This window comes from Capricornis sumatraensis, chromosome 15 (assembly GCF_032405125.1).
Source record: "Capricornis sumatraensis isolate serow.1 chromosome 15, serow.2, whole genome shotgun sequence".
In the NCBI taxonomy this organism is placed as follows: Eukaryota; Metazoa; Chordata; class Mammalia; order Artiodactyla; family Bovidae; genus Capricornis; species Capricornis sumatraensis.
The window spans coordinates 22,961,764-22,985,859 of NC_091083.1; the positions used below are offsets into that span (position 1 = coordinate 22,961,764).

At 41.7% G+C, this 24,096-nt stretch overlaps 1 protein-coding gene across 1 annotated transcript in view; it reads left to right on the forward strand.

Annotated features, from left to right (window-relative positions):
• The first annotated feature begins 18,838 nt into the window (after positions 1-18,838).
• Positions 18,839-24,096, forward strand: part of ITGB1 (integrin subunit beta 1) — a 43,166-nt gene continuing 37,908 nt past the window's right edge. The window contains exon 1 of the mRNA XM_068987678.1: positions 18,839-18,922. The gene's annotated coding sequence lies outside the window, so the exon portion shown is untranslated. The remainder of the gene's footprint in view (positions 18,923-24,096) is intronic.

Sequence of the window (24,096 nt, forward strand, 5' to 3'; positions counted from 1 at the left end):
GAGCTGCAGGAAGTTCAAAATGTCAAAATATAAGTACAGATATCCAACTCGACACTGGCAACATCAAAATCTAATCAAAATGGAATGGTAGCAAAAACTGCTTCCTTCCCATCTATTTTTGCATAACATCCTGATTGACCAGCTGCAAGCATTTTAACGTGCTTAAGATGGCGGCTTTAATTTACATCACAGTCTGTCTCCAATTAGTCATCCGGCTGTAAAAACTGTGGCCTCGAGTAAGCTTTTATGGCAATACCATTAAGTGTTTCTTGTAACATCTGAGAAAATGCAGCTTTCTGCTTTGTCAGCCTAGCTGCGAGCCCCATTTTTTCCTCTTTAACAGCCTATGGAAAAGTGCACCCTCAGCTCTGAAAATCTAGTCTAGTCTAGTCTAGAGAAAGATAAGAAATGACATAGCATGTTCCTCAGGCTTCAGGTATGAATGACCTAAACTGTTTAGTGGCAAATAAAAACATAGCCTGTTTGTAAAGATCTCCAGAGATGATTAGGCAATGACTAATTCCCACTCAACAGTTCTTCGTCTTATTTAACCTGGATCCAAGGGCCGAGTGTGCATTACATTTCTCCAGTGAGAGGCAGGAGAGCTGGACTTCCCCTTGGTGGGACTGAGGTGCAGTTGGATTTCTTGGCATGTGTTGTCTGAGACGGTCTGGCTATGCCAGCAGGGCTGGAGCACTTCATGGTCCTCAAGTATGTGGTGTTTTCTGTTCATAGACACACAAAACCCCCGCAGTTCAGTCAGCCCTGAAGCTCTGTCTCTCACTTCAGCGATTTTACCCTGACTTGAATGCTCACTTTTACTGCTTCCTCACAGAACTGCCTCCTACCACCCACCTACCCACCCACCTTTTCACTGAGATACTTAATTTAGTGCAAACTTCCATTTTCTCCCTCAGAGCTATCACTTTTGAGACCTCCTCATTCTCACAGTCACCAAGAGTTGAATTTTTTTTCCCCTTACAGACGGGAGATTTTGTCACCCCAAAACAAGTTTTTTTGCTTTTGATTTAGATTATTCTTTTCAATGACAGAGAACTTTCAGGCCGTGTTGAGCTGTGGCTGCTGACTCAGTCCTTAACATGGGCCCACAGGTATGCTAATCACACCTCAGCAAAGGTGCCAATGACTCTAGTTTCTACCCCAGTTGCTACAGCTAGTGAAAACTACATTTAAAGCTGCGAGCACCAACCAGTGACTTCCGATAGCTCTGGGGTCAGATTCTCCTCGTGGCTTAGGCTGGCTCAGAGCTGCGAAGACTACCATCCCACCCACTCTATTGTGTTCTCCTCCTGGTTTTCTCTCCTCTCTCTGATTTTTTGCTTCTGGATTTGGCAACCCACTCAAGTATTCATGCCTGGAGAATCCCAAGGACAGAGGACCCTGGCAGGGTACAGTCTGTGGAGTCGCAAAAGAGTCGGACACGACTGAGCGACTAACATCTCTCCTATTAATCTCTTTAAACCCTGCTCCTCCCATGCCTGTTTTGGTCAGTAGGGTGTGGGTCCCCAGGTGCATCAGGGCAGGGTTAATATTTTTCAGAGTGCCACCAAGAGCAAGGTTGAGTGGTCTACTTTACATAATAACCCAGGGGCACTGGAAGGCTGACTTCAGTAGTAACCGGCCTTTACTTTTCCTGGTTCAAGAACACCACTTGTTCTGTTTTTTGTTTTTTTGTTTTTTTTCCCTAAGCATTTAGCCTTTCATCTTTAATCTCTCTAAACTTTCCCATTGCTTTGAGGCAATGGGTTGCTTTACACACCATTGGTAGAAGGACCTAAGTGAAAGTTGCTCAGTCGTGTCTGACTCTTTGTGACCCCATGCACTATACAGTCCATGGAATTCTCCATGCCAGAATACTGGAGCGGGTAGCCTTTCCCTTCTCCAGGGGATCTTCCCAACCCAGGGATCGAACCCAGGTGTCCCACACTGCAGACGGATTCCTTACCAGCTGAGCCACAAGGGAAGCCCAGAAGGATCTAAGCAACTCCATAAGTAAATTACACAGCAAGGAGTTCTTGAGTGTTAAGGACCCAGAGCAACATCCCAGAGTAGTCACCCCCGCCCAATCAGATCACTTAGAATCAAGATGCTCACCTGTGTGGTCTCCTAAGCTGTTTTAAAAGAAGGGAGCTCAAATAGGTAAAAGCACCACTATTTTCATTATAGACAGTTTTTTTTGTTTGTTTGTTTGTTTAACTTTTCCATTACATACACTGTCTCAGCTTCTTTATTGTCCATAAAAACCTGAAGAAGAAAATCATTACATCTCTATTTAACGAGTGAAAAAGCTAAGACTCAAAGAGGAGGTATTGAAAATCAGAATTCTATTCCAGGTCTGTCTGACATCAGAGTGCAAGTTTTTGTACTAAATCATGCTATTTTGCAAAATGCAACAGGCAAGGAAAGACTTTTCTGCCCCCCAAACAGCTCATCAGAGTGCCTTGGGGCTCCTCCTCAAATTTTCAAAGTGGTATATTCATCCTTATAACTTTGCAGAAACCAGCAGCTTCTATTTTATTTCTCCAGCTGAATACTTTTGGGGAGGATAGGAGAGGGAGGTAGAAATGTAACAAGAGGTAGAAAAAAACATGGATATGCTGTCGAAGATATAGGATTTTTGTTGAAAATAGATTTTGAGATGTAAGAATGGAATTTCTGAAACTAGATTCAAATTAATGGTAACTCATCTGTGTAGTTAAAATCTAGGACTCTTCTTGATTAATATAAGAAGCTTCATTGCAGTCTCTGCAGTTGTGGATTCTGTCGGCGCTGTTTTCAGGCTGACATTTGTCAGTGGCTGTACACTATCACTGTTCACTCATCTGTCAAATCTGTAGAAGGGTTTCATCTTCAGTTCAGTCACTCAGTCGTGTCTGACTCTTTGTGACCCCATGAATCACGGCACGCCAGGCCTCCCTGTCCATCACCAACTCCCGGAGTTCACTCAGACTCACATCCATCAAGTCAGTGATGCCATCCAGCCATCTCATCCTCTGTCCTCCCCTTCTCTTCCTGCCTCCAATCCCTCCCAGCATCAGATTCTTTTCCAATGCGTCACCTCTTTGCATGAGGTGGCCAAAGTACTGGAGCTTCAGCTTTAGCATCATTCCTTCCAAAGAAATCCCAGGGCTGATCTCCTTCAGAATGGACTGGTTGGATCTCCTTGCAGTCCAAGGGACTCTCAAGAGTCTTCTCCAACACCACAGTTCAAAAGCATCAGTCCTTCGGTGCTCAGCCTTCTTCACAGTCCAACTCTCACATCCATACATGACCACTGAAAAAACCATAGCCTTGACTAGACAGACCTTAATCAGCAAAGTAATGTCTCTGCTTTTGAATATGCTCTCTAGGTTGGTCATAACTTTTCTTCCAAGGAATAGGCGTCTTTTAATTTCATGGCTGCAGTCACCATCTGCAGTGATTTTGGAGCCCCCAAAAATAAAGTCTGACACTGTTTCCCCATCTATTTCCCATGAAGTGATGGGACCAGATGCCCATCTTAAATTTATGTAAATTATCTTATGTGACTACTGTCATTTCTTTTTTCTGGGTTTTTGTTTTTCCCCACCAGATTCACTTTCCAATACATCAGTCTGCCTTTTTTTCCATGATATCAGCAATCCACACAGATTACCAATAAATGTGTCTCCTCTGCCCTGCCGAGGACTGACTACATCTCTGATGGACTCAGAATTGCTCCTTAAAGAAGGAAATTCGAGGGCTTCTCTGGTAACTCAGTGGGGAAAAGTCTACCTGTCAATGCAGGAGACACGAGTTTGATCCCTGATCTGGGAAGATCTCACATGCCACGGAGCAACTGAACACTTCCGCCACAGCTACTGAGGCTGTGCTCTAGACCACGGGAGCCGCAGCGGCTGGAGCCCATGCTCCGCAGCAGAGAAGCCTCTGCAGTGAGAAGCCCCCGCGCGGCAACTGGACAGTAGCCCCAGCTCGCTGCAACTAGAGGAAAGTCTGCGCAGCAATGAAGACCCAGCAGAGCCAAAAATAAATAAGAATTATTTTTTTAAAAAGAAGGAAATTTGACATTTTATAAGACAATTATGGACTAAATTGTAAACATACCTCATTGACTATATACCACACAGTATCTTCTCTTTTTTTTTTTAAAGGTGTAATTATAAATCCCCAATATTATTTAATGTCTGTAAGAGTACAATTAGTGCTGTACTAGATTTGGTTCATACTAGAAGCCAAGATATTTGGAAGAATAAGTCTTTTCTGAGAAACATCAGAGTTTATTCTCCTGAAAAGAGGGATTGATTTTGAAGTAGGTATTTATTTTCAAAAATAGCTTCCAATTTTTTATGGCTATTAGAGGTTTTATATTTGGAGACAAACATGAAGAAATTAATTTATGTTTTATAAATGTGTAATTTTAACAAGTTTAAAGTATGAAAATTACCTTCCTTATTTTCATTTTTATCTTCTCTGATTATGGTTAAATTATAATTAAAACTCTTTCTTGTTTCCATCAGTTTGAGGAAAAACAATAGAAAAGATTAAGTGCAGTGGATGAATGTATCCAAGGCACAAAGCTAGAATAAGATTAGAAGGAAATCCAGGAATATAAAGGGAATTTTATTTGTTGAAATGTTGAAACTGTAAAGTATGTTTTAATTTCTATATATTGTATAATGTAGTATTTGTAATACAGAGTAATTTTAATCCTGCAGTATGAAAATTTGAAAAACACACAAAAGTAAAGACTAATATTATGAACTATGATATATCCTTCTCCTCTTCAACTTTTCAAGATCTTGTAAAAACCAGGTCAATGGTCCTGTAGAGTATCTCACATTCTGAAGGATTTTAATATTTTCTTGTGGTGTCATTTAAATTGTTCCTCTGTCCCCTGCATTTCCTACTAACTTAAAGTGAAGTCAAAGTGAAAGTGAAGTCACTCAGTCATGTCCGACTTTTTGTGACCCCATGGACTGTAGCCTACCAGGCTCCTCAGTCCGTGGAATTTTCCAGGCAAGAGTACTGGAGTGGGTTGCCATTTCCTTCTCCAGGGGATCTTCCCAACCCAGGGACTGAACCTGGGTCTCCCACATTGCGAGCAGACGCACTAACTTAAAATAAGATCTAAATACCTGGTTAGATTCTGTTCTTTTTTTTCTGTTGAACTATTGCACAGGTGATGCTTTATATTTCACAATGCATCACTTCAAGAAGCACATGTCTGGTTGTCAGAGTTTTAGGGATGCTAAGATGACCTATGAGTTCAGGTGGCCCTCCACCAAATTTTACCTGATAGCTTTTAAAAGAATCAATTACTTCAATAGAGATCACCAAATAGTTATTTTTTTCACTTTTATCATTACTTTTATAGTCATTAGCTTTCATCCTTCTGTAAAGAAGTGCTTTGCTTAATCAAATATATCACTTTAGATACTTTGCCAGTCAATTCATACAATAAAGTATGGATAAATGCTTAATTCTCTTGTTTTAATTCCAAGTTTCCAGAGTAAAGAAGTCAGTACTCTGGCTACTTCCAATGGTGACAAAGATGACTTTCCTTTTTTGTTTTTAATTGTTTTTGTTCATTTTTAAACCATTTCTGGGTTTTATTTCTTAAAAATGAACTCATTACAAACACAACAAAAAGGAATAAAATACCTAGGAGTAAATATAACTAAGGAGGTAAAAGACTTGTATTTAGAAAATTACAAAACACAGACTAAAGAAATTGAGGACAATACAAAAATGAAAAGATATACCATGCTCATGGGCCAGAATCATTAGTACTGTTAATATGACCAAATTGCCCAAAATAATCAGTGCGTTTAAATCAACTGCAGTCATTTTTTCTCTCCGCTATTCATATTGTCCCATCTCTCTTCAATCTGATTCCTGTGTGCTTTGGATATGATCCAGTTAGTCCTGGTAGTTTCTTTGGCTTCAGGTACGTATGTATACACACACACACACACACACACACACACACACACACACATACAGGATTGCAAGTTTGGAATCCATCATTTTCCAAGCACCCAACAGGTGGGGAATTTCCAGTAGACCACAATCTGGATACTAAGGATGATCATTACTTCTAGGTTACCACTGTTTCTAAGTCTTTTCTGTGTGTGAACTACGAAATAAGCATTTTTAAAGACTGTGTGAAATACGAAACATAAAACTTACCATCTTGACTATTTTTAAGTGGGTGGTGGTTTAGTCACTAAGTCATGTCTGACTCTTGGGACCTGATGAACTCCTCGATCCATGGAATTTCTCAGACAAGAATACTGGAGTGGGTTGCCATTTCCATCTCCAGGGGATCTTCCTGAACCAGGGATGAAACCAGCGTCTCCTGCATTGCCAAGCAGATTCTTTACTACTGAGCCACCAGGGAAGCCTTTTTAGATATGTGAGTCAATTGTACTAAGAAATTCACATTGTTGTACAGCCAACTTCCTGAATACTCGTCATCTTGCAAAACTGAACTCTATACCCATTTGTTGTTGTTTGTAACTCTCCATTTTCCCGGCCCTCAGTCCCTGGAACCCATTTCCACTTTCTGTCTCTATGAATTTGAGTATTCTAAGTAACTCATTCATATAAGTCAAGTCATACAATATTTGTTTCTTTTGACAGCCTTATTTCACTTAGCTTAATGTCCTCAGGCTCAACTATGTTGTAGTATGTGTCAGAATTCTCTTCCATTTTAAGGCTGAATAATATTCCCATGGCATGTATATACTGTGTTTTGTTTATCCATTCATCCATGGATAGACATTTGGATTGCTTCTCACATTTGACTATTGTGAATAATGCTGCTATGAACATGGGTGTACAAATATGGTGACTGTTTTCAGTTCTCTTAGGTATGTACACAGAAGTAGATTTGCTGGATCACATGGAAGAGATACCCCACGTCCAAGGTAAGAGAAACCCAAGTAAGATGGTAGGTGTTGCCAGAAGGCATCAGAGGGCAGATGCACTGAAGACTAGTCAATCTGATCACATGGACCACAGCCTTGTCTAACTCAATGAAAGTAAGCCATGCCCTGTGGGGCCACCCAAGACGGGCGGGTCATGGTGGAGAGGTCTGACAGAATGTGGTCCACTGGAGAAGAGAATGGCAGACCACTTCAGTATTCTTGCCTTGAGAACCCCATGAACAGTATGAAAAGGCAAAATGATAGGATACTGAAAGAGGAACTCCCGAGGTTTGTAGGTTCCCAGTATGTTACTGGAGATCAGTGGAGAAATAACTCCAGAAAGAATGAAGGGATGGAGCCAAAGCAAAAACAATACCCAGTTGTGGATGTGACTGGTGATAGAAGTAAAGTTTGATGCTGTAAAGAGCAATATTGGATAGGAACCGGCAATGTTAGGTCCATGAATCAAGGCCAATTGGAAGTGGTCAAACAGGAAATGGGAAGAGTGAACATCAACATTCTAGGAATCAGCGAACTAAAATGGACTGGAATGGGTGAATTTAACTCAGAAGATCATTATATCTACTACTGTGGGTAGGAATCCCTTATAATAAATGGAGCAGCCATCATGGTCAACAAAAGTCTGAAATGCAGTACTTGGATGCAATCTCAAAAATGACAGAATGATCTCTGTTCATTTCCAAGGCAAACCGTTCAATATCACAGTAATCCAAGTCTATGCCCGACCAGCAACACTGAAGAAGCTGAAGTTAAACAGTTCTATGAAGACTTACAAGACCTTTTAGAACTAACACCCAAAAAAGATGTCCTTTTCATTACAGGGGACTGGAATGTAAAAGTAGGAAATCAAGAAACACCTGTGGTAACAGGCAAGTTTGGCCTTGGAATACAGAATAAAGCAGGGCAAAGGCTAATAGAGTTTTGCTAAGAGAATCCACTGGTCAGAGCAAACATCTTCTTCCAACAACACAAGAGAAGACTCTACACATGGGCATCACCAGATGGTCAACATCGAAATCAGATTGATTATATTCTTTGTAGCCAAAGATGGAGAAGTCCTATACAGTTAGCAAAAATAAGACCGGGAGCAGCTGTGGCTCAGATCATGAACTCCCTATTGCCAAATTCAGACTTAAATTGAAGAAAGTGGGGAAACCACTAGACCATTCAGGTATGACCTAAATCAAATCCCTTATGATTATACAGTGGAAATTAGAAGTAGATTTATGGGACTAGGTGTGATAGATAGACTGCCTGATGAACTATGGATGGAGGTCCATGACACTGTACAGGAGACAGGGATCAAGACCATCCCCATGGAAAAGAAATGCAAAAAAGCAAAATGGCGTCTGAAGAGGCCTTACAAATAGCTGTGAAAAGAAGAGAAGTGAAAATCAAAGAAGAAAAGGAAAGATATAAGCATCTGAATGCAGAGTTCCAAAGAATAGCAAGGAGAGATAAGAAAGCCTTCCTCAGCGATCAATGCAAAGAAATAGAGGAAAAGAACAGAATGGGAAAGACTAGAGATCTCTTCAACAAAATTAGAGATACCAAGGGAACATTTCATACAAAGATGGGCTCAATAAAGGACAGAAATGGTATGGACCTAACAGAAGCAGAAGATATTAAGAAGAGGTGGCAAGAATACACAGAAGAATTGTACAAAAAAGATCTTCACATCCCAGATAATCACAATGATATGATCACTCACCTAGAGCCAGACATCCTGGAATGTGAAGTCAAGTGGGCCTTAGAAAGCATCACTATGAACAAAGCTAGGGGAGGTGATGGAATTCCAGTTGAGCTATTTCAAATCCTGAAAGATGATGCTGTGAAAGTGCTGCACTCAATATGCCAGCAAATTTGGAAAACTCAGCAGTGGCCATAGGACTGGAAAAGGTCAGTTTTCATTCCAGTCCCAAAGAAAGGCAATGCCAAAGAATGCTCAAACTACCACACAATTGCACTCATCTCCCATGCTAGTAAAGTAATGCTCAAAATTCTCCAAGCCAGGCTTCGGCAATACATGAACCGTGAACTGCCAGATGTTCACGCTGGTTTTAGAAAAGGCAGAGGAACCAGAGATCAAATCCACTGGATCATTGAAAAAGCAAGAGAGTTCCAGAAAAACATCTATTTCTGCTTTATTAACTATGCCAAAGCATTTGACTGTGTGGATTAAAATAAACTGTGGAAAATTCTGAAAGAGATGGGAATACCAGACCACCTGACCTGCCTCTTGAGAAACCAACATGCAGGTCAGGAAGCAACAGTTAGAACTGGACATGCAACAACAGACTGGAAACGCTGGGCTGGAAGAAGCACAAGCTGGAATCAAGATTTCCGGGAGAAATATCAATAACCTCAGATATGCAGATGACACCACCCTTATGGTAGAAAGTGAAGAAGAACTAAAAAGCCTCTTGATGAAAGTGAAAGAGGAGAGTGAAAAAGTTGGCTTAAAGCTCAACATTCAGAAAACGAAGATCATGGCATCTGGTCCCATCACTTCATGGGAAATAGATGGGGAAACAATGGAAACAGTGACAGACTTCATTTTTTGGGCTCCAAAATCCCTGCAGATGGTGACTGCAGCCATGAAATTAAAAGACGCTTACTCCTTGGAAGGAAAGTTATGACCAACCTAGATAGCATATTCAAAAGTAGAGACATTATTTTGCCAACAAAGGTCCAAATAGTGAAGGCTATGTTTTTTCCAGTGATCACATATGGATGTGAGAGCTGGACTGTGAAGAAAGCTGAGCACTGAAGAATTGATGCTTTTGAACTGTGGTCTTGGAAAAGACTCTTGAGAGTCCCTTGGACTGCAAGGAGATCCAACCAGTCCATTCTGAAGGAGGTCAGTCCTGGGTGTTCATTGGAAGGACTGATGCTAAAGCTGAAACTCCAATACTTTGGCCACCTCATGTGAAGAGGTGGAAAAGACTTTTCCACTCATTGGAAAAGACTCTGATGCTGGGAGGGATTGGGGGCAGGAGGAGAAGGGGACGACAGAGGATGAGATGGCTGGATGGCATCACCAACTCAATGGACGTGAGTTTGAGCGAACCCCAGGAGTTGGTGATTGACAGGAGGCTTGGTGTGCTGAGATTCTTGGGGTTGCCAAGAGTCGGACACGACTGAGCGACTGAACTAACTGATGGTAACTCTGTTTTCATTTTGTAATATTCACATGGTATTGGAATAATCATCATGAAAGTGAAAGTGAAGTTGCTCAGTCATGTCTGACTCTTTGCAACCCTGTGGACTGTAGCCTAGCAGGCTCCTCTGTCCATGGAATTTTCCCAGCAAGAGTACTGGAGTGGGTTGCCATTTCCTTCTCCAAATAATCATCATACTACTTGCTAAATAAATAATGAACAAGTACTGGGACTTCCCTGGTGGTCCAGTGGGTAGGATCTGCACCTCCACTGCAGAGGGCATAGGTTCAATACCCGGGCAGAAAACTAAGATCCCATTTGCTGTGTGGCATGGCCACAAAAAAAAAAAAAAAAAAAAAAAAGAACAAGTATTTATTCATCCATTCAGTGATTATTTCTTTGCTCTCTATTTGTTCCGGGCACTAGCTGCTCTTCTGGAGTTTGTACTTTAGTGGGAAAAGATAGAAAATTATCAAAGAAAAATATCAGATAATGATAGGTGCCATGCAGAAAATTAAACAATGGTGATGTGATGGAGAAGGACTGGGAGTCTACTTTAAGTTGGGGGGTAGAAAGACCTTCTAAAGAGGTGATAGTTAAGCTGAGTTCTTATTGACAAGAAGGAACCAGATATATGAAAAGCACTTCAGGCAGAGAAAATGACAAGCAAAAACTCTAAGAAGGAACATACTTGATGAAGTCATGGAAATATGGTTAAAGTACGGTGGGCAAAGGGCAGGTGGTTTAAGATGAGGTCAAAGACAGATGGTGATTTTATTTTCAATGAAAAAGAAGCAATATAATCATATGTGTAACTCTATTAACACCACTTCATTTAAAGAATTCCACATAACGTGTTCTTCATCGTGTTCATTAGATACTCATAATATATATCAAATATCTTTTCATAATCAGTGAATTCAGGTCTAACTCATTTTTTTAAAGCTGTAGGTTATTTCATTCCATGATGTATTAGAATTTATTTAATCAATTTTGCCATTTCCCGAATGTCACACAATTGGTATTATACAGGATGGAGTCTTTTCAAACTGGCTTCTTTCACTTTGTAATATGCATTTAAGTTTCCTCCATGTCTTTTCACGGCTTGATAGTTCCTTTTGGCAATGAATAATGTCTGGGTGTACCATGGTTTATTTATCCATTCACTTACTGAAAATCATCTTGGTTGCTTCCAGGCTTTGGCAATTATGAATAAGTCAGTATAAACATCTGTTTTCAGGTTTTCCGGCAGACATTGTTTGAACTCCTTTAAAGAGATACCAAGGAGGGTGATTGCTAGATGCTATAATAAGAGTATATTTAATTTTGTAAGAAACTGCCAAACTGTCTTCCAAAGTGGCTATACCGTTTTCCATTCCCACCAGCAATGAATGAGAGTTCCTGTTGCTCTAGATCCTCATCAGCATTGGTAGTATTAGTGTTCCAGATTTTAACCATTCCAGGAAGTATGTAGTAGGTAGCATTGTTGTTTTAATTTGAATTTCCCTAATGGATGGTGACTGCAGCCATGAAATAAAGACACTTGTTCCTTAGATGGAAAACTATGACAAACCTAGGCAGCATATTAAAAAGCAGAGACATCACTTTGCCAACAAGGTCCATACAGTCAAGCTATAGTTTCTCCAGTAGTCACGTACAGGTGTGAGAGTTGGACCATAAGAAGGCTGAGCACCAAAGAATTAATGCTTTCGAACTGTGGTGCTGGAGAAGACTCTTGAGAGTCCCTTGGCCTGCAAGGAGATCAAACCAGTCAATCCTAAAGGAAATCAAACCTGAATATTCATTGGAACGACTGACGCTGAAGCTGAAGCTCCAATGCTTTGGCCACCTCATGTGAAGAGCCGACTCATTGGAAAAGACCTTGATGCTGGGAGGGATTGAGGGCAGGAGAAGGGGACGACAGAGGATGAGATGGTTGGATGGCATCACTGACTCAATGGACATGAATTTGAATAGGCTCAGGGAGTTCGTGATGGACAGGGAAGCCTGGCCTGCTACAGTCCTAGGGTTGCAAAGAGTCAGAAAGGACTGAGTGACTGAACAGTAACAATGACATGTGATGTAGAGCATCTCTTCCTCTGCTTCTGTAAATCTCCTTTGGTGAAGTATCTGTTAAGATCTTTGACCCATTTTTTAATCAAGTTATTTATTTTCTTATTATTAAGTTTTAAGATTTCTCTTTATAGTTTGGATAATAGCCCTTTATCAGATATATCTTTTGCAAATATTTTCTCCCTCCTGGTGAAATTTTAATTGAAGAGTTTCATCTCTGTAGCTGATGTTCTGACTGTAAAGGAAGAAACAGTTTAACTGACATTTTAGGCATGTGGCAGCCATAAGCAGTTATAAATAGGGAATTCTTGCAATCATTGACCCAAAAGTCCATGACATCAGCCAACAACAATGCAGAAATCCTAAAGGAGAAGAGATACAGGGCTGGTTATTCTTAATACTAGGTGGAAAATACTCTTAGGAAGTATAATTAAAATTAATTTAGAATTGTTCTCAATCTAATCAAAAATGTACCATAGTTTTCAATCAGGGTGATTTTAAGATATAATTGGAAGGCATTTAAATCCTAGTATATAAGTTGAGTCCCTTGATAACACCCTGATGCTGAGAAAGATTGAAGGCGGGAGGAGAAGCGGACGACAGAGGATGAAATGGTGGGATGGCATCATCGACTCAATGGACATGAGTTTGAGTAAACTCCTGGAGTTGGTGATGGACAAGGAGGCCTGGGGTACTGCAGTCCATGGGGTCACAAAGAGTTGGACACGACTGAGCGACTGAACCGAACTGATATAAGTTGAAAATTTGACATAAACTATTCTGGTTTCTCTTTGAAAAGTAAACACAAACAACACACTTTTTAGTCATGTGGTTTGATCACCGAAGACTTTCTCTGTTCTACCTCCCACAGGCTAAATAATACTGTGGGGAAAATCTTGTTAGTGTAAAATATTTAGTGGTGTATTTGATGAACAAAAAGTTGTTTTAGATAAGACTAGTACACAAACCAAGATTCCAGGACCACAACAAAAAAACAAAAATATGTTTAGGCTCCTGGTCTATAAAAGGGACTGATCATATCTGTGTTTAATATAGTGATTCTTAATCTTTTGGGATTAGAATCCCATTAAAACTAGAAACATCTGCAAAAATGCAGATCTATATGTTTAAGTGAAATAGTCTCCAGTTGTGGGGGTCTGTGGATTCATCATTTCCCATACACAGGCATACAGCAAGAACTCAATCTTAGACAAAAGGTGATGGGAACTAACTTGGGAGATGAGAGCTATATTACTTACCAAACAAACATATCTTTCTACTAACCTACTTGTCCCACTCTCTAATAAATCTGGCCTAAAATCAAGCTTCTCCTAATTCAAATTGCCAGATTTTCTCAAGATACTTAAAGTACTTAAATGCAGAGAGAAATTATGTTGTTTCATAGTCTCTAGCCATAACTCACTGGTAGCACCATCATTTCCTGTACTGAGTGACCCTAGTTCCTAAAAATAACTCCAGTGCTGTTCAACTGCTTATATTTGGCATATTTTTCATTCTTATTTGGGAAGGCACATTCCCTTCTCCAGCTGAAGAAACTCAGCGTCTGAAAAGAGCTGCCTAAAAACACTGTTCCCTCTGGGCTCTTAAAAATGTTCAGCATCTGAAAGTTGGCAGGGAATGCTCACACCCAGCAGAGGCAATGCTCCATGGACTGAGCAAAAAAAAAAACAAACAAAACACGGGAATGCTATATATGGAAAACAGGAAGCTGAACAGTTGAGGCAGGCTTACTCATATGTGACCCATTTTCAGAGCTATAACCTAGCAAATGTGAACCATCTAGAAAAAGAACAGACTCAATGGCTAGCCCTAAGCTCGAAGGGCAGACTATCCTGACACTTTTCCACCTTACTTTTAAATAAGCAAAGGAATAAAGCACTAAATAAAGCCTCAGGATGGGTTAATCCAATATACTGCTGCATACCACACATACACAACTGCTGACCACCTTGTAGCAAACTCTTGGTTCCTCTGGCAATTATAACAGGGTGTTGAGCAGCATCCACCTCAAGTTCCCAAGACAAAAATAAGAAGTTGCAAAATAAATGACCTTCCAGTTTCTTTGCAATATTTCATTATTTGTATGTTATTTATATTCTTGGCGACAGAAAAAGGAACTGGAGGACTAGCTTACCCTTTCTTTATTTTCAAAATGTTAATAATTTCCAGGGCTATTTTTTTTAAACTCAGACACACAGATTCACATTTTAATAAAGGGAGTTCAGTGTCTTAGGAGAAAGGAATGAAGTTATGATTCAGAAGCTCATCAACATATGTGCTATTGAGAATTATCAGAGACTTCTATTTCTTCAAACCCCATCTGCTCATCTTTATTTATGTTTAAGGGTTTTACATTCTAATTAGCTGGAGGTGGTAGATGAGAAAAATGTATCCAGATCACTCTATAGAAACAGTTCTTAGAAAAGTAGCTGAAAACCTAACTTTGTCATTGTTTAGTTGCTTTAAGTCCTGTCCGACTCTATGAGACCCCATGGACTGTAGCCCGCCAGGCTCCTCTATCCATGGGATTTCCCAGGCAAGAACACTGGAGTGGTCTGCCGTCTCTTTCTCCAGGGGATCTTCCTGACCCAGGGATCAGATCCATAGCTCCTGCACTGGCAGCGGATTCTTCACTGCTGAGTCACCAGGGAAGACTTACCTAGCCACTGGCAATCAATCTGCTCCAGAAACCATCATATACATTTACAATGGTATTTTAAACCCAAATCTGTTGATCAGCCAAGCTACTTTCTATTTTCTTTCATTAAATCTCCTAGAAGGACATCTTCATCGCATGTGTTAAAGATGTTACATTATTGTTTTTCCAAAATAAATGGAAACCCTCTAATTCCAAAATTATCTAGGATATCAGTGTCTAACTCTCCCCTCAGTGTTCTCTTCCATCACCCCCATGACTCACCTAAGCACCTTCCTTGGACTTTACCTGTGTGCACGCTTAGTTGTGTCTGACTCTTTGAGACCCCGTGGACTATAGCCTGCCAGAGTCCTCTGTCCATGGGATTTTCCAGGCAAGAATACTGGAGTGGGTTGCCATTTCCTCCTTCAGGGGATCTTCCCAACCCAAGGATCAAACCCGAGTCTCTTGCATTGGCAGGTGGATTCTTTACCACTGAGCCACCTGGGAAGTCCCTATTCAGGAGCTGCCTAATTCATTTCACTCATCCTCACACATTTTTTTTTCCTGATGATCAGTGTTGGAATTGGTCTTCACCTATAAACCTGGGGTGTGACTTGCAATGTGTCCCTATGAATCCCCTTTGAACTGCTAAAATTACTTTTTTCATATCTCATTGGCTGGACATGCTTACTTATAGGGTGATGATATAATCTACCATCCATATCAGGATGTACATTTGAGAACGAAAAGGGGTGCTATTAATAATTATGCTTGGATAACAGACACATTGGGGGTAACTTGAACATGCTGGGGTACAAAGTCACCCAGCTTATTTAAGGTTGATCTGGTCTGGGTTGAGCCAGAACGTGCCAGCCAGTGGTCAAGACCAAAACATTTTTGTTCTGGGGTCCATACTCCTCACTACGCATGTATGCACCCTTTGCTTTAACTCCATGGAGTCTTGCCCAAGTTTGATTACTGCAGTTGGAAAATCATTTGTAAATGAATGTGTACTAACATATTTGCCTGTAAAATGTTACATTTTTATAGAGGTAGTTTCACTCTCAAAAGACTGAAAAGGCTTTAAGTTATCATGGGATGATTTGTAACTTACTGGACAGGGTAAGATTTGACAGATTGCGTCCCCCAAGTGTTCAAACTACAAGAGAAAGACAGCAATCCATTCCTGAGGCAACACTGACTCACTCCCCTCCCAGTCCTGTATTCCATAATCAAGTGATTAAATACAGCCTACTGGATCTAAAGGTCAGTAATCAACTCTGATCCCATTGTCTGAAAAAGACAATCAGGTTTCTAGAGAGGCCTTTAGCCTCTTTTGTACTTGACTAAAAATTTGTGATTCCTTTCATTTATGTAAGCCTATCCTTTAATTATTAATAGAAATGGGGGTTAAACAGTGATTGAAATGAACAGTAAAGACTTTGCTGGTGAGCATCTTTGAAAACTTACTTTTGGAAAACAGTAGTGAATAAAGACATATTTTGGAGAGCATGTTGTAGTAAGATGCCAAAACTAAAGGAAAGGTCAACTTTTAATTGATAAAAATGACTTGTGAGATGGCATAAGACAATTTATAATAACTGGGAAAGAGTGTAGGTAAAATATGATTTGTCTTAAAGAGTCGGGCACGACTGAGCGACTTCACTTCACTTCAAATTCAAGATACTAATAGATGTTGTTATCATGACATGGTTTAGCAATGTGACTTACACTATTCCTACCTACCAGGATACTCTGTTTAGCATGGTAAAACTGACCAACGTTTGGAACGCTCATAAATTTTATAGTTAGCTGTCCTTCGATGAATATTTATCTGAAATCACGAATGGAGCCATACTCCTGACCAATCACTGCTTTTCTTAGAGAATATATTTCTTTAATTTCTCATTTCCTCAAAGCTCATAACTTCTGCACATAAATTGCTACTCACACTTTAGTGCAGTCAGATGGTCTGGTGTGGTCCCAGGGGAGCAAAAGGACCCATTTATTCATTTATCCAGTATTAGCTGAGCCCCTATTGTGTGACCTGGAACAGTGTTTGACACTGAGATTAAAAAGATGATTATTACACTGCCTTTGGTCTAATTTAGTTTAATGTTGTGCCAATGTGAATCTTATAATGTAGCAAATCACACAAGGAAGAAAGTTCTGGGGAATGTAGTACAAATCAAGCATGGATAAACTACACTTTAGAATGGTAATCCATGTGGAGACCAGACATAGATTTTGATCAGTTTTGAACAATTGTATTAATAGTACATTTAAATTCAAGAATGTTGAGGTCTGCTGGCAGCTGCACCATTGGGTTGTTAACATAGATACATTAATTTTTAAAAATTTAAGTATAGTTGATTTACAATGTTATGTTAGTGTCCAGTGTACAGAAAAGTTTGTTATATATATCACGGAAAAGAAACTGAAAAAGAATATATACATGGAAAATAATCTGAAAAAGAATATATTTCAGATTCTTTTCTATTATGGGTTATTACAAGTTACTGAATATAGTTCCCTGTGCTCTACAGTAGGTCCTTGTTTGTGTTTTATTTAGAGTAGTGTGTGTATGCTCATCCCAAACTCCTAATTTATCCTCCCTCGCCTTTACCCTTTGGTAACCATGGGATTGTTTTCCTATGTCTGTGAGACTATTTCTGTTTTGTAAAGAAGTTCATCTATATCCTTTTTTAGATTCCCCAAATAAGGAAACATCATTTAGTCTCTTAAATTTGCTCATCCATTAAGTGCGAAAAATCATTCTTGTTTCTTTAGAGGTTTCCGGAGATTATCTAACCAAAGATTTAATTTTGCTGGCGAGCAATGGGCAACATGTCCATAGATGGGGTTGTCTTTTTTTCTTCCTCAAGACTGGCCGTCAAATGAGCATCACAGCTTCTAATCTTCCCCAAATGAAACACTGCTTCTCAGTTTCACAAATCTCATCATTCGAGTTCTGTTCTCAACAGGGTGCTGCAGCTCACCACGTGGCAATGGACATTTTCTGCTAACAGGATGGCAGCCTGCCAGCAGCGCATTCTGAGTAACCGGGTTTCAGTATGATGCCGGCCGGCAGAGGTTTCGATGCTCTTATCAAAATGTGCCCAGCCATGCTTCTTTTAGCTGTCTCTCCTCCAGGCCCCCTATCCACCTACTGGAAAAAGTGAGGTAGAACAGCAACTATCAAGGATGAACTTTTCCTTCTCCTCCCTGTTCCCCATAAATGGACCTCCAGATGAACCTAACAAAAGCTGCTCCTCAACTCACCAGTTTTTCTCTACAACTTTCTTCATTTTTCCTGGCACCCATCTCCTCCTTAAGTCTTCCCCTCTCTCAAAGACGTAAATCCAGCAAATCCTCCCACCAGAAAAATATCGGCTTTAGCTACTTCCCTTCCAAAGGGAAACGTTTTTGGCCCCACGAAACCTTAACAAGGTGAGTGACTAAGTGTCCCGGATCTGTCTGAGCCGGCTCCTGGGAGGCAGGGCTTCCAGGGTTCAAACCCGGGCAGTCCTCCGGCCGGACAGACAAGGGGCTTTGGAGAAGCAGCGCCTAAGGCAGGCCGAGAAGGATATTAAGGTGAGCAGGGCCAGGCAAAATCCTCCCTCTCTCCCTCGGCGGCAAAGGAAGGAGGCGCCGCCGAGCTTGCGGCGGAGCCCGTGGCCCTGCTCCTTTGTCCCGTGGCCCCCGCCCCTCGCACGGCCCGCGCCGCCGTCCCTCTGCCCCTCCTCCCTCCGTCCTCCTCCCCTCCCTGTCCCCCTCCCCCTCCCACCGCGGGCGCGGCTGACGCGGCCCGAGAGGAATGCGCTTCCGGAGGGCGAGAGCCGCGGCGGCGGCCTGAGGAGCGGGATCGCAGCGCCAGGGAGGCGGTGCCCCGGGGGTCGTTTCCTGCCGGGAGGCGGCCCCGCGCCGCCGAGTCTCCTCCTCCCGCCCGCCAGGAGGAGGAGCCGCCGCCGCCGCCGCCGCGCCCGAGCCCGGGAGGCCACGCCAGCTCGGGACAGGCCGAGCGGGAACCGCGGAGCACAGGCCGAGCCGACCGCGCGGGCCGGACGCCGCGGGAGAAGGTGGGCCCGGGAGGGCGGGCGGCGGGCTCGGTGCGCGACCGGGCTCTCATGGAGGAGCAGACGTGGGGGCCGCGGCCTCCGGGTGGATTCCAAGCCGTCAGGCGGGGGAGGAAGTCGGGCCGCGGGCGCCCCTGGACCTTCCCGGCAGGGGCGCTGTCCTCGCGGGGCCGCGGTCGCGGAGGCCCGGGAGTCGGACCAGCCACTCGGACGCTGGGCTGGGCGCGTACCGGCCGGCTGGGCGCGGACGGGCCTCCGCGGACCTGCGTCCGGGAGCGGCCTCGGCTGCCGGGTCTCCACCCCGGGACCACTCACCCCGGCTCCAGCCCCGCGTCCCTGGCGTCGCCGCGCCGCTGGGCACCGGGGAGCCGGGTGGGCGCGTCCTGTGGGCCCTTTTCCTAGTGCTGGGTGTGGGCGCCGCGGCCGTGTCCAGGGCTCCTGCCCAGCCTGTGCCTGATTCGTGCCGTTCCTGATGCTTCAGAACAAGTTGTATTTTTAAGAATGGTAGTATTTCATGCCTGAGCAATTTTTGTTTCATCAGTTTTGTGCTTTTGCATGAAAACCTAGCGCTAGTCTGTATGATCATTACTAGTAAATTACACTCTTTAAGGCTCCATTTCTTCCATCTGTAAAATGGGAACAGTACCTACCTATACTAATAATAAAGCTAGGAATTATTATGAGGACAGTGAGGGCTATGCCTACCTCTATGCACTTTTCCTTTATTTTGTCCTTTAATCCTGGAACTGATCCAAAGAGGTAGGTGTTGTATTTTATCCCTGTTTTACAAATGAAACTGAGGCACAGGGAGCATAAGTGGTCACCCAGTTGTGATGAGGACAACCCATGTGGTCCAGCAACCCGTGTTTGAACCACAGGTAACCTTGTATAGGTACAGTGTAGTGGTGAGAAAATGTAAGAAGACGCTTAGCACAATGAATATTAACTCCTTTTCTTTCCTTCTTGATACAGTAGAAGGACTTTTTAAAAAAACTCATGTAATTGGTGATATCAGTAAGGTTTCTTTGAATCTGCGTTCCACATAAATATTAGCCGGGTAGAATTATTGTTATTTTTTATTGTTGTTTTGATGGTACAATAATAAGAAATGCTAACTGAAATTTCGATTAGGAATTTTTCTTAAACTGAATCCAGACTTTGCAATACGTTGTGTGTTAAACACTTAAGAAGTGGTGAAGGAACTTGACTTGCAAGTTACCTATTCTGGATCTGTGGACATCAAGGCTCACAGGAGTCAGGGGTGGCTTAAGAGCCCTACAGAGATGTTCACATTTGAAAATAATTTTAGTTCACTGATTAATAAATGAGGGACTGAAGAGGATTAGCTGATAAATAGAAAACATATGAAAGAAATCAATGTTTTAGTTAACAGGCATTTGAGGAGAAAGCAATTATACCCACCCTAGAATTCAGTATAAAATGGAAGATGTTATTAGAATGCTAGTTAAAAAGATGGGATGTGGTTAATACTTTGGTTCTGTAAATAGCAAACTCCAAATTGAGTCATCAGTGTTGATTTCACAGACTTAAAATTTAAAGTTTTTGTAATGTTGATTCTTTTTAAAAGAATGTTCAATTCTGTATTGTTTTCTAATCCCCTCGCTATTCTGTGTGTGGAAAGTATAGGATCAGTAATATTGAATAAATCATTGGATTTAGGTGGCTTTCTCCTCAGCTTTCTGGTCAGGATATTTAAAAGCTGCCCCAAATTAGCATCATTGAATGAACATGTGCTATACTGGGGTCGATAAATTCCTAACTCCTGGGGAAACTAGGGCATTTGGTTACTTTATAAAATACTACAAATTAATAGTTTTAGGTGGTGCTTGTTTTCATGGCATATGTGTGGGTGCATTAGTTCTTGACTACTCTGCTGGAGTGATGAGATGAACATGAGATAGTTAAAGTTTTAGAACTTCGGAGTTCTGCTAATTGGTATTTCTGAACATGTAACAAATTCACTTAGTATCTGAGAGGATTCATGTGGACTGATTATCCTACTCTGCCTGGAGGGTTAGGATCTGTCTGGTTGTCAGTAGAATCCTAGGTTATATTGTGTAAATATGTAAATATCTTTTTTTTTGCGTGAGCAAGTCTATTCTGACTGGTCATGTGTTATGTAGTTTTGTCCTTGTATGTTGTTATAGCAGAGGTGGGAGTCTTGGGGTCCAGAGGGTGGGCGAGTACCTTATTCTTCAGAACCCTGAAATGGTAGCAGTATCTATAGCTGTAGAAAACTGAGAAAATTATTTATCTAGGTTACTGGAGTTGCAGTGCAGAAAACCTTCAGAACCTTAGCAGTCTTAGAATTTTCAATAGATAAGTGAAAAAGGTGGTATTTCTTGTTCTGGAGCTGTATGCAAAAGGAGCCAAGTTATACTCTGCAGGTTTCTTCTCTTTTAAATGTGACTAATTGTGAGAATTTTGCAGAGTTAAGTTGTATTTATAAAATAGTACAGAAGCCAGCTACTTCTAAGCTTTAGTTTTGGTTTGTGGCTTTGGAAGATAAGGTTAACTATATTTAGCAATATGCTAAAGCATATGTATATCATCCGATCAAGAAATGTGTGTAAGTGACAAACTGTTTCAAATATGCATAGTGCATGCATGTATAAACACAATTATTGGACTTGTTTCATTATACAGTCTCCAAAGTGCAACTTCTGGACCCCAGGGGTGTATAAAATCACTGGATGTAGGAAGAAAATATTAGACTTACTATTTTTTTATAAAGCTTAAATTTATTATTATGATTTATAATATCTTACCACATTGCTGTAGAAGTACATGTATTTTAATTTATAAATACATATTTTGGGGTACACGTATTCTCAAGTTTCTTTTTGTTTTTGTTGTTAAATAGTAAAAGGAGTATTAAAAAGCTTTGGAGATCCTTGGCATGGGGGAAGACCTGGGTGGGGCTACAAGAACTACTTATTTTGGAGGGTGGACAGGTCAGACTTGGTATCTGAGGTAAGAGAGGAGAAAGGAACTGAAGTGGCCTAGGTGTCTGGTTAGGAGGTGGCTTGTCCGAGGTGGGAAGCATGACCACAAGGGGGTGCTGTGCTGCTGGCCGCCTGGAGGCAGGGGAATGCTGAACTCCTGCTGAGACGCCTGGAGTGTAGTTGACTGTGCAGACTGCGACCTCACAACGTGCAGTCTGGTTGGGAGCTTACGATTTGGGAATTCTTAGTCTGTATAGGCTGACGCTCTGGGCTGCAGATGAAAATACTGGAGAGCGTGTAGAGTGAAAAGGTGCCACTGAGGGGCCCTGGAAACACTTTCAGTCAAAGGCTGGGAGGAAGAAAAGGAATCTAGAAAAAGCATTTCCCTTCCTCAGTTTGTTTGAATTTCTGGTTCCTTCCTGTGATAGCTTAGTGGGGGACTTGGATATTTTCAGGTTTTTCCTTTGATGAGCTTGTTTGAGGTGAAACAAGTTCTTTAGAGAAGCAGTTTGATGTAGCAGAGGCTTCTTGATTGGGAAACCTGGGTTTTGGGCAAGCTCGTACTGAGCTCCTCTGGGACGTTTGTTGGAACACCTCACCTGGAAAGGGCTCTGGTTTCTGTATCTGCATTGTAGAGTGGTCTCTTGGTTTCTCCTTTCTATTGCCCTGTGAGCTGAAGGCCAGCTGCTGTGTGACCTGACTACAGAGGACAGGTCTTCCCTCTCTCATGACCAGCCATTCTCTTGTGCCCTCACCCCAGAGGGCATGTGGTGTGCCAAGTCATGGCTTTGAGCAAGCCTGCAAGTGCTGGCCAGCCAAGTCTAGTACTCTAAGCTCTCTGTCAGGATGGAGCTCTGTTGTCAGTAACATTTTAATCCATTCGTGTGCTAAGTGCCACTTCCTGAGCAGTGTGGTGCTTACTGGGTGTAGGTCAAGAAGCTGACCTGCACCTTGCCGTTGAGGATACTGTCTAGCTGGGGTATGTTGTTTTCAATTTAGGGAAATGTAGCAAACACCACAGGATGTTTACACAGTGCACTGTACCAGGTAATTCTAATAGATTTTGAGAAAAATACCAGCTTTGGCTTAACTGGTTTTGGAGGGCCGTGAGGAGCTTGGAATGGTATGACCAAAGAGACGAATATAGATGATGACATGGTCAAAGGACAGTATAGTTAGAAGGTAGAATACCGTCTAATTTAGCAAATAAATATTGTTTGATTACTTTGATATATAATCATACACATACAAATATATATGTCTTTATATAGTAAATACATATAAATAAAATGAAGGATATTTTAAATGAAGGCCTGGACTCTTGCCCTCCAACTCTAGTCTGGTGTGGTTCACAGACATAATTACAACTAGTTGTAATAGAAATTTGAATTAAACAACACTGTGTTACTGAGGATCACTGAAGGTTTGTCATTTGCTGTGCCAGACTCTATCAAGACTATATTTTGGGACAAAAAAAAGTAGTAGTTAATTCTACTTATGGTGGTTGAAAAAAGTGAAAAATGTTTTTAAATTTTGGTGAAAATTTTTTTCAAATTTTTTGAAATAATTCTACTTACGGTGGTTGAAAATATTAAGAATGATGAGGAAAAGTATTTAGATGTATGGAGGTCACATTTCCGTGTATAAATGTTATTGAATGAATACATAGGTAACTTAAGCTTTCTTCAGTTCAGTTGCTCAGTCGTGTCCGACTCTTTACGACTCCATGAATCGCAGCATGCCAGGCCTCCCTGTCCATCACCAACTCCCGGAGTTCACTCAGACTCACGTCCATCGAGTCTGTGATGCCATCCAGCCATCTCATCCTCTGTCATCCCCTTCTCCTCCTGCCCCCAATCCCTCCCAGCATCAGAGTCTTTTCCAGTGAGTAAACTCTTTGCATGAGGTGGCCAAAGTACTGGAGTTTCAGCTTCAGCATCATTCCTTCCAAAGAAATCCCAGGGCTGATCTCCAGAATGGACTGGTTGGATTTCCTTGCAGTCCAAGGGACTTTCAAGAGTCTTCTCCAACACCACAGTTCAAAAGCATCAATTCTTCGGCGTTCAGCTTTCTTCACAGTCCAACTCTCACATCCATACATGACCACGGGAAAAACCATAGCCTTGACTAGACGGACCTTAGTCGGCAAAGTAATGTCTCTGCTTTTGAATATGCTGTCTAGGTTGGTCATAACTTTCCTTCCAAGGAGTA